We start from the raw sequence: 10,490 nt of genomic DNA, 5'->3' as shown, positions 1-10,490 counted from the left end.
TGCAGGACCCTTCGTTAGGGATCTTTGGTCATAGTGAGTCATTTCTTTAAAGAAAGATGAGTTACTACCTTTAAGAGAACTGAAGTTACCTGGACCAAATCACAGCACGGCTTATCTGCTTCCTCCCTCCCTCAAAGGTAAGATCCTCTCTGAGACACAGAAGTGTCTGGTTAAATTTTATCTCAAGACAGCCTACTAGGGACAACGTGCATTCACCTACTGTGGTAGACAGAATAATGCTTCCTGGAAGATGTCCATGTCCTTCTTCCTAGAACCTGTGAATATGTTAACTTATATGGCAACAGACACTCTGCAGATGCAATTAACAACCTTAAGATGGAGAAGTTATCTTGGGTTATTCAGGCAGGCCCAATGTAATCACAAGGGTCCTGGTAGGAGGTCAGAAGAGCCAGTGATGTGACAATAGACAAAGGTCAGAGTTACGTGGTCATGAGCCAAGGAGTATCGGCTGCCTCTAGAAGCTAGAAAAGGCAAGGAACAGACTCCGTCTTGAAACTTCCAGAAGAAACTGGCTGTGCAATTACCCCATAGGACTCATTTTGGCCTTCTTATCTCCAGAGCTGGTAAGAGATGGAATTCGTGCTTTTAAAGCCACTAGGTTTGTGATCACTATTACAACAGCAATAGAAAATGAATACACCTACATTACCTTGACCACAATTTAGGGTGAAGACACTAGTTAAATATTTGCCTGCAGCTCACCCTCTACATTTGGGCATACGAAAAGCTCTTCAGAGTGTGGTTTTGAGGTAAGGTGATACAAGGAAGTAGAGATTCACTTCAGCATGTAAGTTTAGTTTAAGCTCAAGCATTTAAATCTTAAATTCTTAATTTATCTGCTCAAATCTAGTCTAAATCTAGTGTAATGTTTCTGAGCAAAAAGCATAATTCTAATGAAAGCATAGAAAAAGTATCCAGGATTATAGGTGTTATTTGAGTAAGGCATGGCTTAATTTCAAATGAAATAAAATCAGAACATGAGATTTAAGATTGAGAAACGCTGACTTAGAGACACTGAGACTTGTCTCCATTTCCTCGGAAATTTTTCTTGTATCTTATTTTTCCTCTTCACTATCATTATGACAGTTTCCTGTATTATATTTAGTTCCTTAACGATACCATTGATACCTCTACGATTAGGATCATGCCTTAATCATTTATGTAATTCACATTTAGCACAGGGATAACTATTTAGTTTATGCCGAATATGTGTTTAATAAATTTGAATTCTTACTCTGGGATTTTAGGATATTTTGCTGAATATCTATAATTTTAAGCTCCTTTGCCAAATGTTGTATAATTTTTGCCATGTGAATGCCAATGAAAGCATTTGGTACTTTTGATCAATAAATCATTATTTGTCTCTATTAAAACTACACATGTATCGTGTATCCAATTTTCATCTCCCAATTGTTTGATGAACCTTCATTATTTTATTTTAAATTATTTTTTTCTAGAATGTTAACTAGAGAGCCTTTAGAAATAGTTACATTACCTCTTAAAAAGATTAATTTTTTAATTTTGTTGGTTGACTTCTCAGGACTTTTTTCCATTTTGGCCTTCAGAAATAAACAAATTAAATTATGAAACTATTTCTTTCCTTATTCTTTCACATCTTTGCTCCTTATTTTTTTCTTTTGCCTCATTCAAGAAGGGATTCTCCCACCTGGATTTTAAATCTCTTGATTTGTATCTGGCCCTTTTCCATAATGTACTTATGTCTTATTTTATCTGTAAACTATTATATTAATCTGAACCCTGGAATCTTTTAAGTGACATAATCACTTACAGTGTTATTAATATCTCCTTCAGAAAATATTATTTTGATCTGAGAGTTTCAATCTAATTCATCCTGGAATCCTAAATTTCTCTGCGTTACTAACTTTATCTACCACCACTCCTGCCCTCTATGTCCCCGTTCAGATAGAACAGGGGCCAGAAAGAGTTCTTAATCTCTTCCTTATATATATCAAAAGTAAAAATTAAGAGCTTCACTGGGAAAGGTTACTACTCCATTGGATCTTTAATTCAAGTGGTCATAATTTTAAAAAATTAATTTAAAAAAATTAAATTTTGTGCATTCTTTATAGACTAAATTTTGTCTGAAAGTAGGTAATTTTGAGGTAGAACAAACTAATGCCTACAAAAGGGACTTCTTTCATTACCAGCTGAGGAGTATTTTTGAATATTGATCCCTGGGAATGCATTTACTCTTTCAAATATTAACTGCTTTGATCATACAGAATTGTTTTTTTACATTGAGAAATAGAAATCTCTATTTTTTCTATAGCGAAAGTTCACGACACATAACAGTCCAATAATTTTATCACTTTCACTCATAAAATAATTTTGGAATGGGAAAAGATATCCCACCAAAGAAAAAAAAAGTAAGGAGAAAACTCATTTTAAAAAATGAAATATCTAACTATAGAAATGTTTTTAAAAGTAGCATTGTTCCTTTAAATTTACTGCTGACCACAATGGTTTGTAATTTTCCTTACAAAAACTGGATTTTCCCAGCATGACACCCAGTGCTGGCATCAATATCAGACACTTAAAAATACTCATGCCAAGGAGTTAACAGGAAATATCTTGGCAAATTCAGAGTCAAAAGGAAAGCACAAAATTGTCAGAACGCATATCGTGTTTCTCAGAATTATCTGTATCATGTTGGAAGTTTTTATACGGAAGTGTGTGTTGACACAAATGATTAAGGCCAGGATTCCTACAATTGACAGGAAAATGACCTACAAATAATGACCTGTGATGGACTTGTCATGCAGTCATTAAGTGAAATATTCTAGTACCAGTTTCCTCTCTTTGGTATCCCAGTTTCCGGCATCTGTGAATTACTTTTCCTTTGCGAAGATCACTCATTTTACCTGAGACCATCAGATTTTCTCTGGGCTTTGTTAAATAATAATTTCATTCACTCTCTTAGCAGATAGCAATATCACTTTAGAGTTTCACAAGCCTTTTGGAACACAATTCTGCTTATACAAAATCTTTTTCTGAAGAGCCTCTTATTTCTATTGCTACCTAAAATGCAAAATAAGTTGCTTGAAATATTGAAAGTTTAGGATGTTTTCAAGTTTAAGATAAAAATTAATTCTTTAAGTCATTAAGCAGCCAGTTGGCCTAGTTGGTCTATTATTTTATATAATGTATTATCTATTTTTCATTTAAATTAATAAATTTTGATATAATTCTTGGGGAAATGGTATTCAGAAAATTGCAAATGAGATATTATAATTCAATTATCTCACCATATATGTATATCATAAATGAAATGTAAATTTCTGAAAAACTAATTTTATTAAACAAACTGAGGACAGTGGATAAAATGATAGTCCACGTTGAATTTTCAGAGGCCCCAGCCAGGTTTTCTTCTCTTTTGTCATTTCTCCTTCTAACTCCAAAACACCCTATGAACCAGTGGCCTTTTTTCTATCCTTCTTTCTCTTCCTACCTTCCTTCCTTCCTTCCTTCATGTCTGTGGGTAAGAGATTGCAGAGGAAAAGTAATATGTGATAAGCCCTATCTTCTAAACTCACAAGCAAGATACCTGGATTTAGGCACTTAAAGAAAACAAAAAATGAAGAATTTTTGAAAGCATGTCACATTATCACCATATTATATTACATTCATATATAATGTCATAGAAGCAAATATATAATTAAGCCTGAGAAATGCTTACAGATATCAAAATATGAGGGCTACACCACCAAGTGAGATTCAGTACCCTAAAAATTCTGCAGTTAATGACTTATGTTGCTCATTCTAAGAGCTAACCTTGGGATAACATTTTTTAAAAGCATTTTTTTTAGGACTAACGTTTTATTTATTTATTTATTTATTTAAATTTAATTTTATTGTTTTGTTGCATTTTAGGTTTTGGGGTACATGTGATGAACTTGCAAGATTGTTCCATAGGTATACACATGGCAGTGTGATTTGCTGTCTTCCTCCCCATCACCTATATCTGGCATTTCTCCTCATGCTATCTCTCCCCAACTCCCCTCCCCACTGTCCCTGCCCTATTTCTCCCCAAGAGACCCCAGTGTGTGATGCTCCCCTCCTTGTGTCCATGTGTTCTCATTGTTCAACACCCATCTATGAGTGAGAACATTCGGTGTTTGATTTTCTGTTCTTGTGTCAGTTTGCTGAGAATGATGGTTTCCAGGTTCATTCATGTCCCTACAAAGGACACGAACTCATCGTTTTTGATGGCTGCATAATATTCCATGGTGTATATGTACCACTTTCCCCTGTTCAGTCTATTGTCGATGGGTATTTGGGTTGGTTCCAGGTCTTTGCTATTGTAAACGGTGCTGCAATGAATATTCATGTGCATGTGTCCTAATAGTAGAACAATTCATAATCCTTTGGATATATACCCAGTAATGGGATTGCTGGGTCAAATGGAATTTCTATTTCTAGGTCATTGAGGCATTGCCACACTATGCTCCACAATGGTTGAACTAATGTACACTCCCACCAACAGTGTACAAGTGTTCCTATTTCTCCACATCCTCTCCAGCATCTGTTGTCTCCAGATTTTTTAATGATCAACATTCTAACTGGCATGAGGTGCTATCTCAATGTAGTTTTGATTTGCATTTCTCTAATGACCAGTGATGATGAGCATTTTTTCATATGTTTGTTGGCCTCATGTATGTCTCCTTTTGTAAAGTGTCTGTTCATATCCTTTGCCCACTTTTGAATGGGCTTATTTTTTTCTTGTAAATCTGTTTTAGTTCTTTGTAGATTCTGGATATCAGCCCTTTGTCAGATTGGTAGCCTGCAAAATTTTTTTCCCATTCCATTGGTTGCTGATTCACTCTAATGACTGTTTCTTTCTTTTTTTTTTAATTGCATTTTAGATTTTGGGGTACATGTGAAGAACATGCAAGATTGTTGCATAGGTACACACATGGCAGTGTGATTTGCTGCTTTCTTCCCTTTCACCTATATCTGGCATTTCTCCCCATGCTATCTCTCCCCAACTCCCCAACCCCCACTGTCCCTCCCCTATTTCCCCCCAACAGATCCCAGTGTATAGTGCTCCCCTCCCTGTGTCCATGTGTTCTCATTTTTCAACACCCACCTATCAGTGAGAACATGTGGTGTTTGATTTTCTGTTCTTGTGTCAGTTTGCTGAGAATGATGGTTTCCAGGTTCATCCATGCCCCTACAAAGGACATGAACTCATCATTTTTGATGGCTGCATAATATTCCATGATATATATGTGCCACATTTTCCCTGTCCAGTCTATCATTGATGGGCATTTGGGCTGGTTCCAGGTCTTTGCTATTGGAAACTGTGCTGCAATGAACATTCATGTGCATGTGTAATGACTGTTTCTTTTGCCGTGCAGAAGCTGTGGAGTTTGATTAGGTCCCATTTGTCTATTTTGGCTTTTGTTGCCAATGCTTTTGGTGTTTTGGTCATGAAGTCCTTGCCAACGCCTATGTCCTGAATGGTTTCGCCTAGATTTTCTTCTAGAGTTTTTATGGTGTTAGGCCTTACATTTAAGTCTTTAATCCATCTGGAGTTAATTTTAGTGTAAGGTGTCAGGAAGGGGTCCAGTTTCTGCTTTCTGCATGTGGCGAGCCAGTTTTCCCAACACTATTTATTAAATAGGGAATCCTTTCCCCATTGCTTGTTTTTGTAAGGTTTGTCAAACATCTAATGGTTGTAGATGTGTGGTGTTGCCTCTGAGACCTCTGTTCTGTTCCATTGGTCTGTATCTCTGTTTTGGTACCAGTACCATGCTGTTTTGATTACTATAGCCTTGTAGTATAGTGTGAAGTCCGGTAGGGTGATGCCTCCCGCTTTGTTCTTTTTGCTTAGAATTGACTTGGCTATGCAGGCTCTCTTTTGGTTCAAAATAAAATTTAAGGTGAATTTTTCCAGTTCTGTGAAGAAGGTCATTGGCAGCTTGATGGGGATAGTGTTGAATCTGTAAATTACTTTGGGCAATATGGCCATTTTCACAATGTTGATTCTTCCTAACCATGAATACGGAATGTTTCTCCATCTGTTTGTGTCCTCTCTTATTTCGTTGAGCAGTGGCTTGTAGTTCTCCTTGAAGAGGTCCTTTACATTCCTTGTTAGTTGTATTCCTAGGTATTTTATTCTCTTTGTAGCAATTGTGAATGGCAGTTCATTCTTGATTTGGCTCTCTTTCAGTCTGTTGTTGGTGTATAGGAATGCTTGTGATTTTTGCACATTGATTTTGTATCCTGAGACTTTGCTGAAGTTGCTTATCAGTTTTGGAGACTTTGGGCTGAAAAAATGGGGCGTTCCAGATATACAATCATGTCGTCTGTGAATAGAGACAATTTGACTTCTTCCTTTCCTATTTGAATACTCTTTATTTCTTTTTCTTGCCTGATTGCTCTGGCTAGAACTTCCAGTACTATATTGAATAGGAGTGGTGAGAGAGGGCATCCTTGTCTAGTGCCAAATTTCAAAGGGAATGCTTCCAGTTTTTGCCCATTCTATATGATATTGGCTGTTGGTTTGTTGTAAATAGCTTTTATTATTTTGAGATACATTCCATCAATATCCAGTTTATTGAGGGTTTTTAGCATAAAGGGCTGTTGAATTTTGTCAAAGGCCTTCTCTGCATCAATTGATATAATCATGTGGTTTTTGTCTTTGGTTCTGTTCATGTGGCGAATTACATTTATAGACTTGTGTATGTTGAAATAGCCTTGCATCCCTGGGATGAATCCTACTTGATCATGGTGGATAAGCTTTTTGATATGCTGTTGCTTTATGTTTGCTGGTATTTTATTGAAGATATTTGCGTCTATGTTCATCATGGATATTGGCCTGAAGTTTTCTTTTCTTGCTGAGTCTCTGCCAGGTTTTGGTATCAGGATGATGTTGGCCTCATAAAATAATTTGGGAAGGATTCCTCTTTTTGGATTGTTTGGGATAGTTTCAGAAGGAGTGGTACCAGCTCCTCTTTGTATGTCTGGTAGATCGGCTGTGAACCCATCTGAACCTAGGCTTTTTTTAGGTGGTAGGCTCTTAATCGATGCCTTAATTTCATACCTGTTATTTGTCTATTCAGGTTTTTGACTTCTTCCTGGTCTAGGCTTGGGAGGATGCAAGTGTCGAGTAATTTGTCCATTTCTTCTAGGTTTACTAGTTTATGTGCATGGAGTTGTTTGTAATAATCTCTGATGATGGTTTGAATTTCTGGGGAATCTGTGGTGATATCCCCTTTATCATTTTTATTGCTTCTATTTGATTATTCTCTCTTTTCTTTTTTATTAATCTGGCTAGTGGTCTGTCTATTTTGTTGATCTTTTCGAAAAGCCAGGTCCTGGATTTATTGATTTTTTATATAACTGAACTCCTTCAGTTCTGCTCTGATCTCAGTTATTTCTTGTCTTCTGCTAGGTTTTGAGTTTTTTTGATCTTGCTCCTCTAGCTCTTTCAATTTTGATGATAGGGTGTCGATTTTAGATCTCTCCTTCCTTCTCATGTGGACATTTATTGCTATATATTTTCCTCTAGAGACTGCTTTAAATGTGTCCCAGAGATTCTGGTATGTTTTGTCTGTGTTCTCGTTGATTTAGAAGAACATCTTTATTTCTGCCTTCATTTCATTGTTTATTCAGTCAACATTCAAGAGCCATTTGTTCAGTTTCCATGAAGCTGTGCAGTTCTGAGTTAGTTTCTGAATTCTAACTTGGTTGCACTGTGGTCTAGGAGACTGTTTGTTATGATGTGGTCAGTTTTAGAGTAGGTGTGATGTGGTGCTGAGAAGAATGTATATTCTGTGAATTTGGGGTGGAGAGTTCTCTAAATGTCTGTTAGGTTTTCTTGCTCCAATCTGAGTTCAAGTACTGGATATCCTTGTTAATTGTCTGTCTCGTTGATCTGTCTAATATTGACAATGGGTTGTTAAATTCTCCCACTATTATTGTGTGGGAGTCTAAGTCTCTTTGTAAGTCATTAAGAACTTACCTTATGTATCTGGGAGCTCCTGTATTGGGTGCATATATATTTAGGATCATTAGCGCTTCTCGTTGCATTGATTCTTTTACCATTATGTAATGTCCTTTTTTTGTCTCTTTTGATCTTTGTTGGTTTAAAGTCTATGATGAGAATTGAGAATTGCAATGCTTGCTTTTTTTTTTTTTTTTTTTTGCTTTCCATTTGCTTGGTAAATCTTCCTCCATCCCTTTATTTTGAGACTTTGTGTATCCTTGCATGTGAGATGGGTTTACTGGATACAGCACACCGATGGGTTTTGACTTTTTATCCAATTTGCCAGTCTGTGTTTTTTGATTGGGGCATTTAGCCCATTTACATTTAGGATTAATATTGTTATGTGTGAATTTGATCCTGCCATTTTGATGCTAGTCATCTGTTTTGCCCATTAGTTAATGCTGTTTCTTCATTGTGTTGATGCTCTTTACCATTTGGTATGTTTTTGGAGTGGCTGGTATGGGTTATTCCTTTCTATGTTTAGTGCCTCTTTCAGGAGTTCTTGTACAGCAGGCCTGGTGGTGACGAAATCTCTAAGTACTTGCTTGTTCACAAAGGATTTTATTTTTCCTTCACTTATGAAGCTTAGTTTGGCTGGATAGGTGATTCTGGGTTGAAAGTTATTTTCTTTAAGGATGTTGAATATTGGCCCCCAATCTCTTCTGGCTTGTAGAGTTTTTGCTGAGAGATCTGCTGTGAGTCTGATGGGCTTCCCTTTGTGGGTAACCAAACCCTTCTCTCTGGCTGCCCTAAGCCTTTTCTGTTTCATTTCAACTCTGGTGAATCTGACAATTATGTGCCTTGGGGTTGCTCTTCTTGAGCAATATCTTTGTGATATTCTCTGTATTTTCTGGGCTTGAATATTGGCCTGCCTTGCTTTATTGTGGAAGTTTTCCTGGATAATATCCTGAAGAGTATTTCCCAGCTTGGAATCATTTTCTCTGACACATTCAGGTACACCTATGAAATGTAGAATAGGTCTTTTCACATAGTCGCATATTTTTTGGAGACTCTGTTCAGTCCTTTTTACCCTTTTTTTCACTAATCTTGCCTTCTCATTTTATTTCATTGAGTTGATCTTTGACCTCTGATATCCTGTCTTCTGCTTGGTCAGTTCAGCTGTTGAAACTTGTATATGTTTCATGAAGTTCTTGTGTTGTGTTTTTCAGCTCCATCAATTCACTTATATTCCTCTCTAAGTTGTCTATTCTTGTTAGGATTTTGTCAAATCTTTTTTCAAGGTTCTTAGTTTCTTTGCATTGGGTTCTTTTAGCTCACAGAAGTTTCTTATTACCCACCTTCTGAAGCCTGATTCTGTCAATTCATCACACTCATTCTCCATCCAGCCTTGTTCCTTGCTGGTGAGGAGTTGTGATCTCTTGTAGGAGGAGAGGCGCTCTGGTTTTGGGTGTTTTCATCCTTTTTGCACTTGTTTCTTCCCGTCTTTGTGGATTTATCCACCTGTTATCTTTGTAGTTGTTGACTTTCAGATTGGTTCTCTGAGTGGATGTCCAGTTTGTTGATGATGAAGTTACTTCTTTCTGTTTCTTAATTTTCCACCTAACAGTCTGGTCCCTCTGCTGTAGGACTCCTGAGATCCACTCAAGGCCCTGCTTGCCTGGGAATCACCTGCAGCAGCTGCAGAACAGTAAGGATTGCTGCCAGTTTCTTCTTCTGCTATCTTTGTCCCAGAAGGATACCCACCAGATGTCAGTCTGAGCGCTCCTTTATGAGGTGACTCTTTAGACATACGGGGTCAGGGAGCTGCTTGAGGAGACAGCCTGTCTTTTACAGGAGCTGAAGTGCTCAGCTGTGAGCTCTGTTGTTCATTCAGAGCTGCTGGGCAGGTTCGTTTAAGTCCGCTGCAGCAGAACTCATAAAACCCCTGTCTTTTTTTCTCCAGTTGCTCTGTCCCAGGGAGTTAAGGCTTTATTTATGAGTTTATGTTGTGCTGCTGGCTTTTTTCAGGGCTGCCCTTCCCAGTGAGGAGGCAGCTTAGTCACTATCTGCCTGCAGAGGCTTTGCTGAGCTGCTGTGGGCTCCACCCAGCTGCGTGTGAACTTCCTTGCAGTTCTGTTTATATGGGTGTAGTTAGAGCTGCCTCAGCAATTCCAGCACTTTGGGAGGCCAAGGTGGGTGGATCACAAGGTCAAGAGATCAAGACCATCCTGGTCCACATGGTGAAACCCCATCTCTACTAAAAATACAAAAAATGAACTGGGCATGGCGGCGCGTGTCTGTAATCCCAGCTACTCAGGAGGCTGAGGCAGGAGAATTGCCTGAACCCAGGAGGCGGACGTTGCAGTGAGCTGAGATCGTGCCATTGCACTCCATCCTGGGTAACACAAGCAAAACTCTGTCTCAAAAAAAAAAAAAAAAAAAAAAAAAAAAAAGAACTGCCTCAGCAATGGCACCCACCTCTATAATGGCACACTCTCTCTGTAATGGCGGGCTACAT

The sequence above is a fragment of the Saimiri boliviensis genome, chromosome 3 (genome assembly GCF_048565385.1).
Source record: "Saimiri boliviensis isolate mSaiBol1 chromosome 3, mSaiBol1.pri, whole genome shotgun sequence".
Classification (NCBI taxonomy): domain Eukaryota; kingdom Metazoa; phylum Chordata; class Mammalia; order Primates; family Cebidae; genus Saimiri; species Saimiri boliviensis.
Note: the sequence above shows the minus strand (reverse complement) of the source record.